The 20103-nt window shown below is 41.3% G+C and overlaps 1 protein-coding gene across 5 annotated transcripts in view; it reads left to right on the forward strand.

The window, feature by feature from the left end:
• The window catches only part of FRY (FRY microtubule binding protein), a 569880-nt gene that overhangs the window by 175848 nt on the left and 373929 nt on the right, over positions 1-20103 (forward strand). The window lies entirely within an intron of this gene.

Consider the following 20103-nt stretch of genomic DNA (forward strand, 5'->3'; position numbering starts at 1 on the left):
GACCTTGTTCTCAAGCCAGCGACCTTTGAGCTCAAACTAGCGACTATGGGTCATTTTTGTGATCCCACGCTCAGGCTGGTGACCCCAAACTCAGTCCTGATGATCCCGCACTCAAGCCTGCAATCTCAGGCTTTCGAACCTGAGTCTTCATCATCCCAGATCAACGTTCTGTCCATTGTGCCACTGACTTGATTGTTTCCTTTGATGTTGAGTTTTATAAATTCCTGATAAAATTTTAGATATAAGCTCTTATCAGATGTATTGACCAATATGAACTTCCATTCAGTGGGTTGTCTTTTCATTTTGTTGATGGTTTTCTTTGCTGAGAAAAAACATTTTAGTTTGATGTAGTGTCTATTTAACTTTTTTGTAGTGACATGTTTTGATTTCCTTCTCATTTCCTGCTCATTTCATCCCTGCCCCTGGCTACTGAGTGTATTTTATAGATATTTTCATTTTAGTTACCATGGGGAATACATAAAATATGCTAAATCCATACAATCTATTTTAAACTAGTAACAACTTCAGTTGTGCACAAAACCTCTATTTGTATGTATATATCCATGTTTTTCTTAATATTTGGGACGTTTTTACTATTTTTTCCTCAAACAAATTCTCTATTCCTTTCTTTTTCTCTCTGTCTTTTTGGACTCCTATACTGCATATGTTGATCTGTTTTATGGTGTCTCATAAGTCCCGTAGGCTCCCTTTCTTTTTTTTATTCTTTTGTCTTTCTGTTTGTAAGACTCAGTAATTTCAGAGGACCTACTTTCAAGTGTTCTGATTTTTTCATGCCAGTTTGAATCCATTGTTGAATCCCTCTAGTGAAATTTTCAGTGCAGTTATTGTTTTATTAAGTTCTATAATTTGTTTGGTCCTTTTTTATAATTTTATCTTTTTGTTAGTAGTCTCACATTTTTCTGAATTTGTTTAGCTGTCTGTGTTTTTCTTTTATCTCATTGAGCATACTTGAGAAAATTGTTTAAAAGTCTTTGTTTAGTAAATTCAAGAACTACATTTCTTTTGGGTTGGTTTCTGGAGAATTATTTTGTTCTTTTGAATGGACTATATTTACCTTTTTCTGTATATGTCTTATAAAATTTTATTGAAAATTGAACATTTGAAGAAAGAATCTCCTCTCACCCAGTCTTTTTGGACTGGATGCACAAAGAATGTAAGTTTTTTGTTTGTTTGTTTTTTCTTTTTGTGACAGAAACAGAGAGAGGGACAGATAGGGACAGACAGGAAGGGAGAAAGATGAGAAGCAGCAATTCTTTGTTGTGGCACCTTAATTGTTCATTGACTGCTTTCTCATATGTGCCTTGACTGGGGGGCTCCAGAGGGAGTGGCCCCTTGCTCAAGCCAGCAACCTTGGGCTCAAGCCAGTGACCTTTGGGCTCAAACCAGTGACCATGGGGTCATGTCTATGATCCCACACTCAAGCCAGCAACCCTGTGCTCAAACTGGTGACCTCGGGGTTTGAAACCTGAATCCTCCTCATCCCAGGCTGATGCTCTATCCGCTGCACCACCGCCTGGTCAAGTTAGTTATTTTTATTATTATTCTCATAACAGTTCTTAAGAAAACATTTTAGGAGTTGATAGGAGATTTCCACTCTTTTCACCCTCACATTTAAGCTTGTCTGCTGAGTCCAATTCTTCATCCCTGAATACTGTTTGGCAAATATGTTTGACCATGCATATGCCCCAAAACGCAATATTTCTGTTTGGTGTCCTCTTGCCACATCTAGCAATGATCCTGTAATTCCACTTATACCATGCTCAAGACAGTCCTCTTTTTTTTTATTTCTCCTACAACGGGGGTCAGGAACCTGTGGCTCGCGAGCCAGATGTGGCTCTTTTGATGGCTGCATCTGGCTTGCAGACAAACCTTTAATAAAAAAATAATGTTAAAAATATAAAACATTCTCATGTATTACAATCCATTCATTTCCTACCACTCATGTTCATGGTTGCGGGTGGCTGGAGCCAATCACAGCTGTCCTCCAGGACAATACCAAATTTTTATTGGATAATGCATAACGTACATGGGTTGTTGTATGGCTGTCATGGAATTACATTTTAAAATATGTGGCGTTCATGGCTCTCTCAGTCAAAAAGGTTCCCAACCCCTGTCCTACAACATAAATTTTCCCTGATTATAATTCAATTTAATTGACAAGCACAGTTGAGAAATTATCAAGTGTAAGTCAAATATGTCACCCCTACTCTCTGGAACTCTGATTAGATGTATATTAGAATTTCTCATTCTGTGCTCTTTGTCTTCTAATCTCTTTCATAATTTCCCTCTCTTCCCCTGTCTATGTTGTATTGGGGGAAATTTCTTCAGTATATCTTCTAGTTCACAAATATTTTTTTTCAGCGGTATTGAATTCGTTATTAATTTTTAAAATTAATTTCTAACTTCAATTATTATATTTTTTTATTTATAGAAGTTTGTTTCTGTGCCTTATCTATTTGGGTATCTTTGGGTATTTCTGATTTCCTGAACATATTTACAAGCTTGTTTTTTTATTTATTTAAACATAGTAAATATAATTATTTTGGAGTCTGTATCTATTAATTTCCATCATCCAAAATCCTTGGGCATCATTTCTGCTTTCTGTTGTTTCTGCTAATTGCTCCTTATGCCTTGTCTTTTTTAGTATTTATTCTAACTTATTTTCCTTGGAATTTTATGTGTGACAATTCTTTGAGCCCAGAACAGAAATATCTTCCTTCAGAAAGAAGGAAGTGAATAGTTAAGCTACCATTTTTTCTACCAGGACACTACCCAAGAACACCACCAGCTAAGATCACTCAAAATCAAAGTTTTGTCTGAAATACTTCAGCCTACCTACATGGTGTGAACTTTTGTTCTCATGCTAACATGAAAACTGGCTTATAAGTCCAGATATTTAGCAGTAATTTTTTTCTTTTCTCCCCAATGCCTAGATATAAAAGTGTGCTATTTTTGTCATTTCTCTCTAGGTGTAGAGGTTGATGTCATATTAGATGTATATTAGAATTTCTCATTCACTTACCCTAAGGTGTAGTGTTTTGATTTCTCAAGTTTATGTTGGAGAGGAACTCATATTATACTACTTCTTGTAAGGGGGCAATCTGTAAATCTTTTTTTTTCTGCCCTGTGTTTGGCCATGAAAATCAAAGCTAAAGTCCATAGTCCATGCAGTTTAGTAAACGCCCCCAGAAAGTAGCTGCAGTTCTCTTCCTGAGATTTTTCATTTGGATTTTAGGTCCAACATTAAGTATTTAGGTCCAGGGACTGAAATATCCAGACTAGTTGAGTTGTTTCCAGCAGGAGGATCAGTCCATGTACCTATTCTCCATATCACCCAGAGTAGAAATCCCTCCCCATATTTTCACCTGTTCATCCTTTGTCTCAAATTTAGAACAAGTTCAGTAAAATTGTCACCTTGCAGAAAAAATATTGATCTAATAAAAATTTAAGAAATGTGGTTAAGCAATCAACTGAGTTATTTGTTTTAGAAGATAGTGTTATCTGTACATGTGAGCAACTTCTACAATCATTACACATTAGCTGCTTAACTATTCACTGCCTTATCTTGCAGGGGCTACCACACTGGCCCCACTCAGAGAGCAGCTTTAGACAGATCCCATGCAGGCTCACATCATCAAACCTCTCCAGAAGATAGATGGGGCCATCGCCTCTGACTGCGTAGAATACAGAACTACCAAGTATCAAGTTGAGAATTGTCTGCACTGGAAAGGCAGGCAGTGGGTAGGGATGCGAGTAGTGGTAGGGAGTGTTCAGTAGACTCTCAGGGATAGAGGGGAGCATTATTCCAGAGAAGAATTTCAAAGGCATAGGGCTAGTTCTGGCTGGTGGCTCAGTGGATAGAGTGTCAGCCTAGCATATGGACGTCCCAGTTTCAATTCCTGGTCAGGGCACACAGGACAAGCAAGCATCTGCTTGCTTCCCTCTTGTCTTCTGTAAAGCCAGTAGCCAGGGCCAGCATCACAGCAGCCTGGCCCATGCAGTTTCTCATTGGATTCGGACAGACAGTAATGAAACAACAGAGCCACGAACTGGTGGGCCATCATCTTTAATCCTAGCTTACACGTGGTGGGCAAGTAAAAACACACACTGGGCTCCAAAACCCACTCATTCAGCGCTTACAAAGCTACTGACTTATCTGAGTTTCCTAGAATCAAAGGTTTCTAGCTCACTAGCCTCATTCTCTTTTGTTCCCCATCTCCTTCTCTCTACACAAACTCTTTACTAACTGGCTTCTCACTCAGCACTCCGCCATCTTGGCTGCCTCTTCTCTCCTCCACGTGGCCTTACTCTGCTCTCCTCTCTGCTCTCTCCTCTAATGCTAATCTCAGGAACTGAGAGAGCAAGCTCCCGGTCTGCCCCATTTTACATTGTAGAAATCCAAACCTTTAATCCAATATACAAACAAGGAAGTCTTCCACACAAAGTCACTTATCTGAGGCATAATGGGATTCCTCATGAGAGTGCACCACTCCACATCATGCAATCAGTCAAGGGTGTGGGGAAAAGCTTAGTCTTTTTTTTTTTTTTTTTTTTCATTTTTCATTTTTCTGAAGCTGGAAACAGGGAGAGACAGTCAGACAGACTCCCGCATGCGCCCGACCGGGATCCACCCGGCATGCCCACCAGGGGCGACGCTCTGTCCACCAGGGGGCGATGCTCTGCCCATCCTGGGCGTCGCCATGTTGCGACCAGAGCCACTCTAGCGCCTGAGGCAGAGGCCACAGAGCCATCCCCAGCGCCCGGGCCATCTTTGCTCCAATGGAGCCTTGGCTGCGGGAGGGGGAGAGAGAGACAGAGAGGAAAGTGCAGTGGAGGGGTGGAGAAGCAAATGGGCACTTCTCCCGTGTGCCCTGGCCAGGAATCGAACCCGGGCTATAAGAATCCTGCCTGCTCACAACCTGTCCCCCACACCCAATGCAAACTATAAGCGAGCAAACATATATATTATTTTACAAACTTATTTGACCAACACCCTCCCGTAGCCAGTGGCTTGATTGGTTTGAGCTCTGGGTACTGAGGATAGCTCTGTTGCAGCACATCTGCCTCAGGTGCTAAAAACAGCTCAGTATTCGAGCATCAGCCCCAGATGGGTTGCCAGGTGGATCCCGGCCAGGGTGCATGTGTGAGTATATCTCACTATATCCCCTCTTCTCACTTAAAAAAAAAAAAAGGCAAAGGGTTATGTCTGCTAGCAGGCTTGCTCCCCGGAAAGCAATAAGAAAGATAGATCTGGGTTAATGAAACAGCTCTGCAGCTCTCTGGGCTCTTGACAACAGACCTTTTTACCTTGATGCTACTGCCCCGACCACAACTTCCTCCCCATCTCAGTGCAGCTTTCTCCATTCCCCCTGTGTGTCTTCTCTGCTCAGTTCCCCTGGCCTCATACCGTTTATCACGCAGAAAAATCTCTATACGTAGGCATCCAACTCTTTCTCTATAGAGCAGTTTTCATAGCCTTTTGAGCAAGACAAAGACATATTTGGAGCAATGGATCAAGGCAATCATTCTAAGATGTTTAAACATTTCCTGGACCAGTTAAATGTTTAGAAAATTGAAAGTACTTATAATGAGTTTATTTATTTTTTAGTTTTCTAAGTAAGAAAAAACTGTTAGTTTCTGCTATGATATCAGTTTGCTGACTAAGAAACCACCCCAAGCACAGTGGCCTGAAACATCACAGTTACTACTTGTCATGTTTCTGACACTCTTTATGTCTGGGCCTGCCTGCCTGGGGCCAGATGTGCCAGGATGACCTCGCTCACATGCCCACAGGCCGGTCCTCAGCACGGGCAGCTGGGCTGCACAGAGCTTTCCTCCACTTGGTCCCGATTGCCAACAAGCCAGTCTGGCCTTGCTCATGAGAAGGGCAAAAGTTTCTTAGCAGCGAGAGAGAAAGCCCCAGTACAGGAGCCCCATTGCCCAAAGCAGCCACACACAGCCTGGGCTTCAGGGTGGAGAAATTGTTCCTTCTCCAGATGGAAGAGTGGCTAAGTTACACTGCAGGGGCAGGGCAACCGGGAGGCGGTTGTGGCCACTTATGTACAGCCCACTGCAAAGGCCATCATCATTGCATAGAAAAAGAGTACCTGACCCCAAAAAAGTCAGAATAAAAGATCCTCAAATGTAAAATATTTAGCTTTACAAAATACAAAACAAAACAAACAACCAAAAAACCCCCTCATCTCACTGTCTCTTTAAAAATTATTATTAATACCATTATGAAGTACCATGGAGTGGTAGGAACCTTACTCCTGTCAGCATCATTCTAGAGAACAGTGTTTGGAACTGTGACATTAGGACATGAATCTGGCAGCATGCCTGGGATTAGAGTAGAGGGTGGGGACTCTCCAGGCAGGGAACCAGATGGGAATGTAAATAAGAGGGAAGGAGAGAGCAAGAAGGAGGCCAGTTGCCACTGACAAGATCTGGAAGCTGGGGAATGTGACAGATAGCTTAGAGGAGGATTTAGAATGGGGATAGGATGAGGGTGTGTGTATACAACAAAAAATGGAGTCCTAATTCTGGGACTTACACTTGAGGATAATCCAAAAATTCAATAGACATTTAATCAGTTTTCTATTATTCAGTGACAAATTGCCACTACAACAATTAAAAACATACCCACTTGTTAGCTTGGTTTCCTTGGGTGAGGAGTCTAGTATGGATCAAAGCCTGGTCTCTGCTCAAGGCTCATAGGCCAAAGTCAAGGTTTTGGCTGAGCTGGGCTCTTCCCTGAAGACTCTAGGGACAAATCCATTTTCAGGCTGGTTTGGGCTGTTGGCAGAATCTAGGCCCTTGCCATCGTAGGACTGAGGTCTCGTTTCCTTGTTGTCTATTCGCTGGTGCCATTCTGGCTCCTTGAGTTGGCCTGCTTTCCTTCTTCCATGGTGTTGGTCAAATAAGTTTGTAAATATGATATATAGGTTTGCTCATTTATAGTTTGTATTGTGTGTGGGGGTCAGGCTATAAGCAGACCGGGTCATTATAGCCTAAGGCTTAGTTTTAAGACTAAGCTTTTCCCCACAGCCTTGACTGTTGCATGATGTGGGGTGGTGCACTCTCATGAGGAATCCCATTATGCCTCGGATAAGTGACTTTGTATCAGAGACTTCCTTGTTTGTATGTTGGATTAAAGGTTTTGATTTCTACGCTATAAAATGGGGCAGACCAGGAGCTTGCTCTCTCGTGGTTCCTGAGATTCGCATTAGAGGAGAGAGCAGAGAAAGGAGAGCAGAGTAAGGCCATGTGGAGGAGAGGAGAAGTAGCCAAGATGGCAGAATGCTAAAAAAGAAAGAAGTCAGTTTCTGCAGAGCTTGTGCAGAGGGAAGGAAATGCGGAACAGAGGTGATTAAGGCTAGTGAGCTAGAAACCTTTGATTCTAGGAAATTCGGATAAGTCAGTAGCTTTGTGAGCGCTGAATGAGTGGGTTTTGGAGCCCACTGTGTGTATTTCTTGCCCACTGGGTGCAAGCTAGGATTAAAGGTAATGGCCCACCAGTTATTGGCTCTGTTGTTTCATTACCGTCTGTCCGAATCAGATGTGAACCTGCATGGGCCAGGCGGCTATGATGGTGGCCGTGGCTACTGGCTTTATAGCCAGTACAGCAATAGCCATCCTGTGTGAGTGAATCAAAAGTATATCTATTCTTTTTTAGATTAGCAAAAGTTTATATTTTTTAGTGTGCTGGAGAATTTTAATGATTAACTTATGTGTGCCATGAGATGAAAAAGGTTGGAAATTGCTTCCATTGACTATAACCTTACATAACACAATGCTGGGAGCAATATGTATCCAATCTGTGGGTTCTAGGAACCAGAGAGGGACAAGTTTTTTGAGAGGCAGAGGGGAATTTTAGAAATTCTTCCACCACATCACCTCTTGGAAAGAGAAAGTGATATAGTTAAGGAAACTGTTCAATGATCATATAATCCATCACCTCACAGGAGGATTGTCAGACACAAGTGATACAAAGAATAAGAAAATGCATCATAAATATAAGGAGTTGGAATGAGCCCAGATTTGCTGATCTGGACTTGGAAATCCATCCCCACTATGCACCTCAGACAGGCTAGTGGCATCCAACAAATCTCCTCTCTTGGGTCTTTCATTCATTACTTGCTGCCACTAGGGGTCACTCACACAGCTGGGGGCAGATAAACTCCCTGTGGCCCGGGGCTGTTTGGAACTAGAATCTGTGCAGGGCCTCTGCTGTGGATTCCTGAATGTGTCCTTAAGGGATTCAGAAACTGAACCTGGTTCTTCCAAAGGTGTGAGCCACATGTTTGCTTGGGGCAGGGGCTATCCTTGGATGCGGTTGGGTAGAGGAGGTTGGGAGGTGAGGAGAAGGCCCACATGAAACTTGCCTCTCCGGACCTGGACTGTGTTCACAGTTGCTGTTCACTGGCTCAGACAAATTCAACATAGATTCACTGCAGAGCCCGGGTTTCCCGAGCAGGAAGGGCAGGAGTACTATAGGAGGTTTGCGTCCCGGCAGACTGCAGGTGATAGTAGAACTTGTAAAACATGACTGACTCGCAAAAGAGAGCCTTCTCTACTGCAGAATGTAGGATGAAGACTTAGAAAGACATGACTGAATTTAGGCTTGTCACCTGTGGTGGTCAGTTGTCATGTGAGGCAATGTGTGTTTATATAAGCTTTTTTAGCACTAGACCCTAATTATCAAACTTCTCTAGAAGTATCTTTACAAACCAATGCCATTGAGGGCAATAACAACTTTACAATTTAAAAATTGTATGTTCACATCCTCTCTGTACAAACTTCACTGATGTTTCAGTATTAAAAAAAAAACAACAGAAAAAATGTAAAAGGTGAATTATAACTGAAGTGATTTTTTTCTTACTATATATTCTGAGGAAGTTAGTCCTGAGAATTATTCCCACAAGCTGTAATCTGCAGCCTTTTATGACCTTCTGCAACCCTTTATTCTTCCTTAATATGAAGGAATAACAGGAAAACAAATTAATATTGTTTAAAAAAAATCTACCCAGGTAAATAATGCATTGTCCAAATCAGATCTTCCAGGGCTCAGAAGAGGTGAAGACAGTGCAGACTTGCCCGCAGCCAGTGTGGGGGCTGGGGGCTGAGAGCAGCACGGGCCCAGGCCCTTTCCCTGCTGCCTTGCCCTCTGGTTGGGACCCAGTTCTTGGGTGAGGTCCTATTTCTCTTTGCTGCTGTCTAGAACATCAGTCCATGAAGTAATATAAAAGCTTTTTAAAAAAAATAAAATTATAATCAAATTCTGTTTCCTTTTTCAGTTCCACCATGGAAGTCTTGAGTTGGTTTATGTTTTATAGTTTAAGTATATATGGTGACAGGAGAGCTTTCTCTCACTGACAGGAAGCACTATAGGGAGGTATGCATGGCCTTTGTGAGTTTTCCCTGTGCATTTATATCATCCTCATAACAACCTAACCTTGTGAGGTAGACACTGTTATTAGTACTTTACTTTATAGAAAACTGAGGCCCGGGGTAGGGGATGGGGGTTAGTAGTCTTCCTAGTCACATAGATAGGAAATGACAGAGTGGGATTCACACCCAGGCCAGGGACCCTGAACTTGGGTCATCTGACCACCGTACCTCCCTCAGGAAGCACACATTCACCTGCGTCTGTGCTTGTAGTTCTCTGTTCACGTGGACAGTGAGAAGGGAGCGTGTCACCCACTGGCTGTTCTAAAGAGAAGTCACTGGCCCTTCAGTTGTCTGGAGTGCACTGTCCCCACAGTGTCATCTTTCTGCCACCCCTTAGAGGAGGGACTGATTTTATCAGAGCCTCTATTTCCTAATTTGTAAAATGGGTTTTATTATTTTCTGCGCTTAAAACATCACAGGGGTATGAATCTCCAATGAGGTAAGATAGCCATGTGGTCATTAAACCAGAATGCATGACCTTGTACCAGCTGCTATTATTATTATATTATAATTATCCTTTAGAATTTTACAATGCATTATCCCATCCCAGGAGTTATAATTATCTCATATAATTCTGTAATTAGCTCATAAATAGATGAAGCCTAATTTACATTTTTCCTTGATATTGCCATACCATTTTCTGATATGACTTCCAGATAATTTTTAAACTACCTAGATAGTATTTGGCTTCCTGACATATTTTCTGCATTTTGTGTTTCTTCTGAAGATGGGGAAGTATACACCATTGGAAAACAGTCCTGGTGTGCTTTCTTGTCTCTAAGGTAGCATTTAGCCGGACATCATTCCTTCCAAGGCCATGACGACATCCCTGTCCAGCCTTGTGTTGGAGTATGTTCTGATCTGATTCTTCATCATATAGAATAAATTCTAGGAGCAGAGGCCAGAGGGAAATAGGCTTCCTGGCCTTGATGATGAACTTATTTGCTCATGACAAAAGCTCCCCCTGGAGGTCACTTTTCTCCCAGAGTATTCTAGAATGAATTACAAGGTGAAATTGGAAGAGCTCTTGAGAACAGAGTAAATCGAATCTTGCAACTTAATTATTAATGGTAGTCAATGGTTGTGTCACCAGTGACCCTTGCTGAGTGACTCCACCTGGTAGCAACAGGTAGACTCATGTCACTTCAGAAAGAGTCAAGAGGTCAGGATGATATTGAGCTTAGAAGCAGCCCCAAATCCATGCAGCAGAAAGATATAAAGTGACAACTGATTACGATATTTCACCTTTCCTAACACAAACTCCTTTTTTAAAGAAAATAATTGAATTTTTGGCTAAGAGGTAATGCAATGGATAGAGTGTCAACCTGGGACACTGAGAGCCCAGGTTTGAAACCCTGAGGTTGCTGGCTTGAGCATGGGGTGCTGGCTTGAACATAGGGTCACTGGTTTGAGTGTGGGATCACAGAAGTGACTCTACGGTTGTTGGCTTGAGCTCAAGGTTGCTGACTTGAGCCCAAAGGTCACTAGCTTGAATCCCAAGGTTGCTGGCTTGAGCAAAGGGTCACTGGCTTGGCTATAGCCCCTTGGTCAAGGCACATGTGAGAAAGCAATCAATGAACTAAGAGTGCTGTAACTACGAGTTAATCCTGCTCATCTCTCCCTTTCTGTCTCCCTGTCTGTTTTGTCTTTTCTCTCTCTTTCTCTCTCCTTATGAATAAATAAATAAATAAATAATAAAATCTTTTAGTCTCTCAAAAAAGAGACATCATCCTCTACTCAAAAATAGTCAGGTAAGATTCGTGTACACAGCGACATATCAAAGAACCATATTTGTGAGCTGCATTTTCCTTTTCTTTCCAGGAAAATAATGTTTGAGCTATAACCTTTGTTCAAGTTATTGTTTTGTCAGATTTTGTAGTCTAACCAATGTGATTTTGTTTAGCATTATTAAGATGCCACACATTTCAGTGTGACTCAATTCCTGCTTTAGCTTTCCTATGCTAACATCATATATTAATCCCAAAACGCCAAATCTCAAAATAATCCAACATGCAGATCATTTATTTAAAGTATTTTTCTCTTTCAAATACTTAGGATCTTATTTTTCCTTCCTGTAAAATTGCTTAAAAAATAGAATTGTGGAACTGCCCAATATGAATGTATGTTATAGTTATTTACTGAATATATCTGACTTTAATTTTGATATTGACATAAAATCAGTTGCTTTAGTTGCAGCCTCTGTGAATGTTCCTTCTCAGCATCGGCCCCTCTGCTGCTTATAGTCTTGTTCCTCCTCCAGCTGCGTTTCAACCTACATATCTTCTTAGGGTTGAACCATTTGTCTGGTGGCCCAGAGAAGCTTTTCCCAGGAATGAGATGTTACCTGCACCTCCTCTATCAGACTCAGTGCCCTTAGTGTCAGGCCCCCCTCGAAACAGCACACATTGTTTGCATGTTTCGTTATATTGCAAGCACTTGAAAGTCAGGATTTACTTTAGACCACTGTGTGGGTTCCCAATTTTTTAATGGATATGTCTTGGTGGCATAAATTATTGTTTATCTTCTTATTTTCTAACTCCTCTGTTGAAGATTATTTTGTTGTTATTTCTTTCAGACTAATTGTATAGCTTCTTCAGTGTAGCCACTTATGATACAAATTTTCTCTCATCTGTGTCTGCCTTCTCTCTTTCCCCAAACCCACACTGCTGCTGCTCTCTGCAGGAAGAAATCAAAGAGCAATGGCTGGCTGTGAGCAGCCCTTCTCTGGCCTGCAAAGAAAAAAGGGAAAAACCACCCCACAAAGGAATTTAACCAGTGGATGTCAGGAACTTTGTCTTTAAATTTCTCTAAGAATCTAGAACTAGTGATTCTCAACTGAGTAGATCCAATGCCCCCTTTTATAACAAATTTTTGTCACATCTCCCTTACTATCCTGAAATGAAATTCAAAGATAATACTAACCGGTTCTTAATAACTTTTAGGGGAAAAGTCTATATTTAAATACTGGCATCTGTGTCCAATGTCTGCCATAGAAAAGACAACAGTAAGGCTCTGGATGTCAACCCTCAGAACTCTGACACCTTTACATGGACAGAAGTACCAAAATGCTCATGTGCCCACACGCCTGTCCCAGAGTTCTCTGAAGGCATGTCTCCCCTCAGGCAAACTGACACAGGTGTGGGACAGGTGTGGCATTGCTTTCTGTGTTATCATTTTCCAAACTGATGACTACTTATTGTAAAATCTCCAAACAAAAAAGTATAGTCTTCCCTCAGCTCACACAGTAGTTGCATTTCTTGAAAATTTATAAGCTATTTTACCTGTGCAAAATGTACCGACATTTGTTTAAATGTACTAACTAAATGTATTCAGTTCCAGACTTATATCATTATGAATGAAGTTTTCATCTCCAAGGATGTCAAAGGGAGCACTCAAGTCAGGTGCAACATGAGACAGTTCTTCATTGCTCAGGAGAGCCTCACACATTGCAGGGCATTGGCAGTGCTGGCCCCACCCTCAGAATGTCAGTAGCATCCTCTTACATCGCTGGTGTTCCAAAGCAACTCCATGAGTTTTGAATAAGACTACTAACTGGTGGTAACACACCCATAAAGAAACACTGATAGAGAACACGAAGGATGCCTGTAATAAATCTGATTTCATTAAAGAGTGTAACTGTTATACAAACCTACCTCAGCGCCATTGTCACACTGAGTGATCCCATTGTCACACTGAGTGATCACTGTGAGTCTTGTTTTCTGACTTTAAGGAAGCCTACTGAGGGTGAAGTCCATATCTTATTGTATCCAGAGGGTTCAAGGGTATTAAGTAATTAATCAGTGCTCAATAACTATCTGTTGAGTGAAGAAAGACTCGTAAACACCTACCCTATTTTCAAAGGAACTAATATGTTCATTAGTAATACATACACCATTGGTATCAAACTTCACTGGTAAGATATTAGTATTAAGCTATTAAATACTGGATTACACAAACCTAGAAAATAGTCAATGATCTATGTCTTTTTGGAGAAGACTACCTTTCAAATTTTAAAACATAACATCAGAAAATAGATGCTGGTAACATTTACAGACTCTGGTGTTTTTCCCTTTTAAAAAGTTATACTCTTTTATTCTTAGAAAACTATTGAGAACTTCTGAGTACAATAGAGAATAAAAAAATAAAGACAGTTTATCCCCAAAGACATTATCCTTTGAGAGAGATGGGCTACAAATCTAGAACCATTAAAGGAAACAGCCACATGCCAGATAGATCAGGACTGTCATTAAATAGAGGCAGAGGCCAGAGAACTGATGATCATTAGTAGTCAGCACATGGGAGGGGAGGGCTTTGAGCACCATCTAAGTGACAGATAGAATTTGAACTAGTGAAGAAGACCAAATCTGGGACAAGGAGAGGAGAATGAATGTAGCAGTGGTTTGAAGGCAGCAGTGAACGTGATGAGTGTGGATGGGAGGCATTGGGGTAATGGCCGGGTGTTGCTGGGGAGAGGATGATAATGGCGGTAATGGTGGGGTGGGGGTAGATGAAGACCTTTGCCTTTTTCGAACAGAATGTAAAGAAAGTAGGTTGGCAGAGTTGGGGCTAGACTAATTATTTAGTTTTGACCAGAATTACTTTATTATTTCATTTTATTATTTTTTTTTATTTTATTTTCTTTATTTTTCTGAAGCTGGAAACGGGGAGAGACAGTCAGACAGACTCCCGCATGCGCCCGACCGGGATCCACCCGGCACGCCCACCAGGGGGCGATGCTCTGCCCCTCCGGGGCGTCGCTTTGCTGTGACCAGAGCCACTCTAGCGCCTGGGGCAGAGGCCAAGGAGCCATCCCCAGCACCCGGGCCATCTTTGCTCCAATGGAGCCTCCCTGCGGGAGGGGAAGAGAGAGACAGAGAGGAAGGAGAGGGGGAGGGGTGGAGAAGCAGATGGGCGCTTCTCCTGTGTGCCCTGGCCGGGAATCGAACCCAGGACCTCTGCACGCCAGGCCGACGCTCTACCACTGAGCCAACCGGCTAGGGCTTATTTTATTTTTTTAAAAACCTTTATTTATTGATTTTAGTAAGAGAGGAAGGGAGAGTGAGAAACAGAAACATTGATCTGCTCCCGTATGTGCCATGACTGGGGATCGAACCTGCAACGTCTGTGCTTCAGGACGATGCTCTAACCAACAGAGCTGTCTAGCTAGGGCATGACCAGAATTACTTTAAAAGACCTGATGGTAAATGTATGTTACATTTTTTTTAAAGTGTCATCAGAGATCTGGCTAGATTTTATTTATTTATTTTTATTTTACTCATTTGTATCAGTGAAAAGAAAATGGTCATATTCAGATTTTGAATTGAGTGCTTATTGGTCATGTTAAGCAAATACCCAAAAGCAAGAATTAGGAAAGAAAAAATGTTTTTATCTTCTGTTATTATTTTATTATTATATTATTTTTTATTGCCTTTATTCAGTTAACTAACCTTAGAACAGATGCAAACACAAAATTAAAGGAAGGCTGTGTGCTGAGCTATGCTTGGGTTTAGAGTCAAAAGTTCCTTACAGCAGCTACATCATTTTAGGTAATAATTTAACCTGGTGAATCTTAGTTTTCCCATTTTTAAAATGGGATAATACCTAATAAATACACACATAGGTCTAGACTAAATGCAATAGCCTATACAATATCCCACTGTGTGGCACACAGAAAGCACTTAATAACTACTAGGTCTCTTAATAAATTAAAATATTTAACCCAGTTAAGGTTAGGAGCAATTTGAATTCAGTCTATAAATGTTATTAGTATCTCTTTTCTTATATGTTATGTTTAAAAAATTCAACAGATGAAAAAGATAATCTCCAACTATGCATAGGTCATTGACTATTTTCTAGGTTTGTATGATCTAGCATTTAATAGTGTAAAAGTAATATCTTACCAACATATTACTGAAGAAAGTGATATTCATTCCTTTGAAAACAGGGTAGGTGTTTGCAAGTCTTTATTCATTCAACAGAAAGCTACTAAAACTCATAAAAATTACATCTTCTCAGCCAAGCGAGTGATCATTATTGCAGTGACCTTGGCTTCTTTAAACTTCTATATTTTTATCTATAAAGTAGGGATCATTAAAAACTCAGAGTTCTTGTGAGAATCATGCGAAACAATGCAGGGAGCTGTTGCATGCCATCACTGGCACATGGCCATCTCTCAGTAGACAGCATCATCAGTGTACTTATGCTCCTACTGTCATTATGATGCCTGCTCAGTGCTGGGCACACGCACTACCGCTTTCTACTGTTATTACAGCCCTAAGTGGTACCTATTTTTAATTTCAGCTTTACTGAGGTATGATTAACAGATACAATCATAAGATATTTGAAGTATACATTGTAGTGGTTTGATATACATATACATTGTAAAAGCATTCCTGCAACTTGGTTAATGAACACATCATGTGGAATATATCAGTCATGTTCCCATTTTCTCTATGGGCAGGAGCTGAAGTACAGAGGTGTTAAGTGACTTGCACAGAGCCACCAACTGGTGAGGCTGGACTTGAGTACAGACCTCCTAGTTCTAAATGGCATGGTTTCCACTATGCCAGTGCTGCCTCACACCTTTGTGATATGCCAGGATGACCCCTTCCTCACACTGCACTCAAAAATTTCTTTGTAGAACAGTTTAAAAACCACTAGACAGAAGAGCAAACATTTCTTGAAACTCCAGAGCCATAAGTAGTGTTTTACATAGTACCAGCCCTGCTTTTCTGATGACAAAGATGGAGATGGAACAGATAACCTAGTCTTAGCAATTGCTCCTTGTTGTCGATGCATTTGTCACATGCCTTCATGGTGTAGTAGTGGGCCATTAGAGTTCATTTAATACAGTCTATCTTTTGGTATTGATTACCCAGAATTATAGACGTGTTTGACCTATCACCACCATTTCAGATCACAGCTCTCTTATCTGGCCGCCTATCGGTGTTAATCATTTCTTTGGTCCCATAGAAAGTGATACTCTTCCTCATGAAAATAAATATTGTGGAGGTGCAGGTAGAACATAAACAAACGTGGAAGTGGAGGTGCAGCACACCTAGACACATGCTGGGTGTGCGGCAGCTGCCATCTCACTCCGTGGGCAGCGTTACCCTGGCGCGTGACGGGGTTTTAGTGAGGTGGAAACAGTTTATGGCAACAGGCAGATGTTAAACAGCTGTCAAAGTGAATTATAAAACAAAAATTGTGTTTACTGAAAATGTGCTTTTCAGTTGCCCAAATGTGATAATGCTCCATGTTTCTGGGCTACACAAAAGTCCTAAGTTTTAAAATCAGGACTCAGATTCGTTGATGGAGTAGAAGTAGGAGGGCCCCTCCCCCCACTCTTTTGTGTACAAGGACAGGCCTATTTTTCAAAATCTGTTTACAGACATCAGGTAATATATTTTTTAACTGAATTACTGTGATTGAAAGTACATGAGGCTCCGTGTACTAAAATTAATTCAAAATGGATCAAAGACCTAAATATAAGACCTGAAACAATAAAGTACATAGAAGAAGACATAGGTACTAAACTCATGGACCTGGGTTTTAAAGAACATTTTATGAACTTGACTCCAATGGCAAGAGAAGTGAAGGCAAAGATAAATGAATGGGACTACATCAGAATAAAAAGTTTTTGCTCAGCAAGAGAAACTGATATCAAAATAAACAGACAGCCAACTAAATGGGAAATGATATTTTCAAACAACAGCTCAGATAAGGGCCTAATTTCCAAAATTTACAAAGAACTCATAAAACTCAACAACAAACAAACAAACAATCCAATAAAAAAATGGGAAGAAGACATGAATAGACACTTCTCCCAGGAAGAGATACAAATGGCCAACAGATATATGAAAAAATGCTCAGCTTCATTAGTTATTAGGGAAATGCAAATCAAAACTACAATGAGATACCACCTCACCCCTGTTAGATTAGCTATTATCAACAAGACGGGTAATAGCAAATGTTGGAGAGGCTGTGGAGAAAAAGGAACCCTCATTCACTGTTGGTGGGACTGTAAAGTAGTACAACCATTATGGAGGAAAGTATGGTGGTTCCTCAAAAAACTGCAAATAGAACTACCTTATGACCCAGCAATCCCTCTACTGGGTATATACCCCAAAACCTCAGAAACATTGATACGTGAAGACACATGTAGCCCCATGTTCATTGCAGCACTGTTCACAGTGGCCAAGACATGGAAACAACCAAAAAGCCCTTCAATAGAAGACTGGATAAAGAAGATGTGGCACATATACACTATGGAATACTACTCAGCCATAAGAAATGATGACATCAGATCATTTACAGCAAAATGGTGGGATCTTGATAACATTATAAGGAGTGAAATAAGTAAATCAGAAAAAAACAAGAACTACATGATTCCATACATTGGTGGAACATAAAAATGAGACTAAGAGACATGGACAAGTGTGTGGTGGTTACCAGGGGTGGGGGGAGGGAGGACAGGGGGAGAGTTAGGGGGAGGGGGAGGGGCACAGAGAACTAGATAGAGGGTGGCGAAGGACAATCTGACTTTGGGCGAGGGGTATGCAACATAATTTAATGACAAAATAACCTAGACATGTTTTCTTTGAATATATGTACCCTGATTTATTAATGTCATCCCATTACCATTAATAAAAATTTATTTAAAAAAAAAAAAAAAAAAAAAAAAAAGAAAGTACATGAGGCTCATCTGCTAGAGAAAAGTCTGTGCCAAAAGAACCTTTGGAACAACAGCAAAATTGATCTGTTCTTGTTTTACTCTGTTCTTAGGATGCTAGCTTCTTGAAAGATCTATGGGCAGCCCCAGCAAAGCCAGAATTAGACACAGCCAGAAGTCACTGTCTGCCACTGCTCTCGGGAGTATAAGAAGAGGATAACTTTTACTATTATTAATTATTCATCATTAGATAATAGGACTTGGAAGTTTTTGTTATTGGAGTTCATGCTGTAATTTAAACAGCCATAAGAAACAGGAATGCCTATCTTTAAAAAAAAACTGGGCCCTGGCCGGTTGGCTCAGCGGTAGAGCGTCGGCCTGACATGCGGGGGACCTGGGTTCGATTCCCGGCCAGGGCACATAGGAGAAGCGCCCATTTGCTTCTCCCCCCCCCTCCTTCCTCTCTGTCTCTCTCTTCCCCTCCCACAGCCAAGGCTCCATTGGAGCAAAGATGGCCCGGGCGCTGGGGATGGCTCCTTGGCCTCTGCCCCAGGCGCTAGAGTGGCTCTGGTCGAGGCAGAGCGACGCCCCGGAGGGGCAGAGCATCGCCCCCTGGTGGGCAGAGCTTCAGCTTCGCCCCTGGTGGGCGTGCCGGGTGGATCCCGGTCGGGCGCATGCGGGAGTCTGTCTGACTGTCTCTCCCTGTTTCCAGCTTCAGAAAAATACAAAAACAAACAAACAAACAAAAAAACCAAACAAAACAAAAAACTGAAAAGAACTGGCTTTAAGAAAACAGTAGTAAACTAACAATGTTTATTTTTTTTCTTTTGTGTTGAGAAGTACAATGGGTAGATAATAAATTCAGGTTGAAGACATGCAAAATATAAGTGTGTGGTCCTGATATTTTGACTAGAGTTCATATATGAAGACAGATGTGTACATATGGATCTTTACTGTGAGGAATGTTTATATTTCATTCATCAGTAATAGAATCAGATCAACAAAATGTCAACTTTGAAAAAGGACCCAGAAGTAGCCTAACCCTGTGCCTTCTGCAAGAAACTTCTCAATGATGTCCTCAGAGAAGGTATGTCCCACTCTGCTCAGCTACCTCCACCTTCACGTCCTTCTCCAAAGTGATGAGTATAATAACTTTCGGCTTCATCCACATCATTAATCAAAATATCTAACAGATCAGAACAGTACCTACGTTGTCATAGAACTAACAGTAATATCCATGAGCCATACAGAGCTGAAGGTCTAGCCATCATCTGTAGATGGGGACTCTAAACAGAAATATTAACAAGATTAAGGTTGCCCGCTGCTAAGTTTTCTGTATCAGTAGCCTGACTGGAATTCCTGAGAGGAATCTGAAATATTCCTCTCCTGTGACATATTTATTACAAAAGGCCTTTCAAGTTATCTGTCTGATGATTCTCAAAAGGTCAAGGCCATTTAAAGTGTTTCACTCCTAACATGAGGAAATGAAGTTGTTTTCAGTCTAACCAGCAAGAAACCATTTGCAAATCAGAATGCCTATGTTTTATAAGGCTCAAAGGCGATGCCCACCAGCTCCTTTTAACTAGACCGTGCTGGCCACTCAGGCCTGAGGCAGCGGGGGTCCAAGGCCAGAACTTCCCCAGACCAGCTCCATGGTGCCCTCTCTCTTCTCACCTTGGGCATCCTTGGCTTTACCAATCAGTTCTACACCCTCTGCCCTGATTCAACCTGGACTCCCCGATAAAGAGACCCTATGTTTGTCCTCAGCCATATACTCAATGTTTAGATAAGAGGCATCCCAGATCTCTTGGCTGCCACTCCACTGACCTGTCACTCTTTCTAGTTAGAGTATGGGAGTTCAACCACATTCACAGAATTGTAGATAAAGCATATCATCTGATCGGCACATTAACCTAGACCATCGGAGGGCTATGAATCCCAAAACAATGTTGGCCTCATAT

This window comes from Saccopteryx leptura, chromosome 2 (assembly GCF_036850995.1).
Source record: "Saccopteryx leptura isolate mSacLep1 chromosome 2, mSacLep1_pri_phased_curated, whole genome shotgun sequence".
In the NCBI taxonomy this organism is placed as follows: domain Eukaryota; kingdom Metazoa; phylum Chordata; class Mammalia; order Chiroptera; family Emballonuridae; genus Saccopteryx; species Saccopteryx leptura.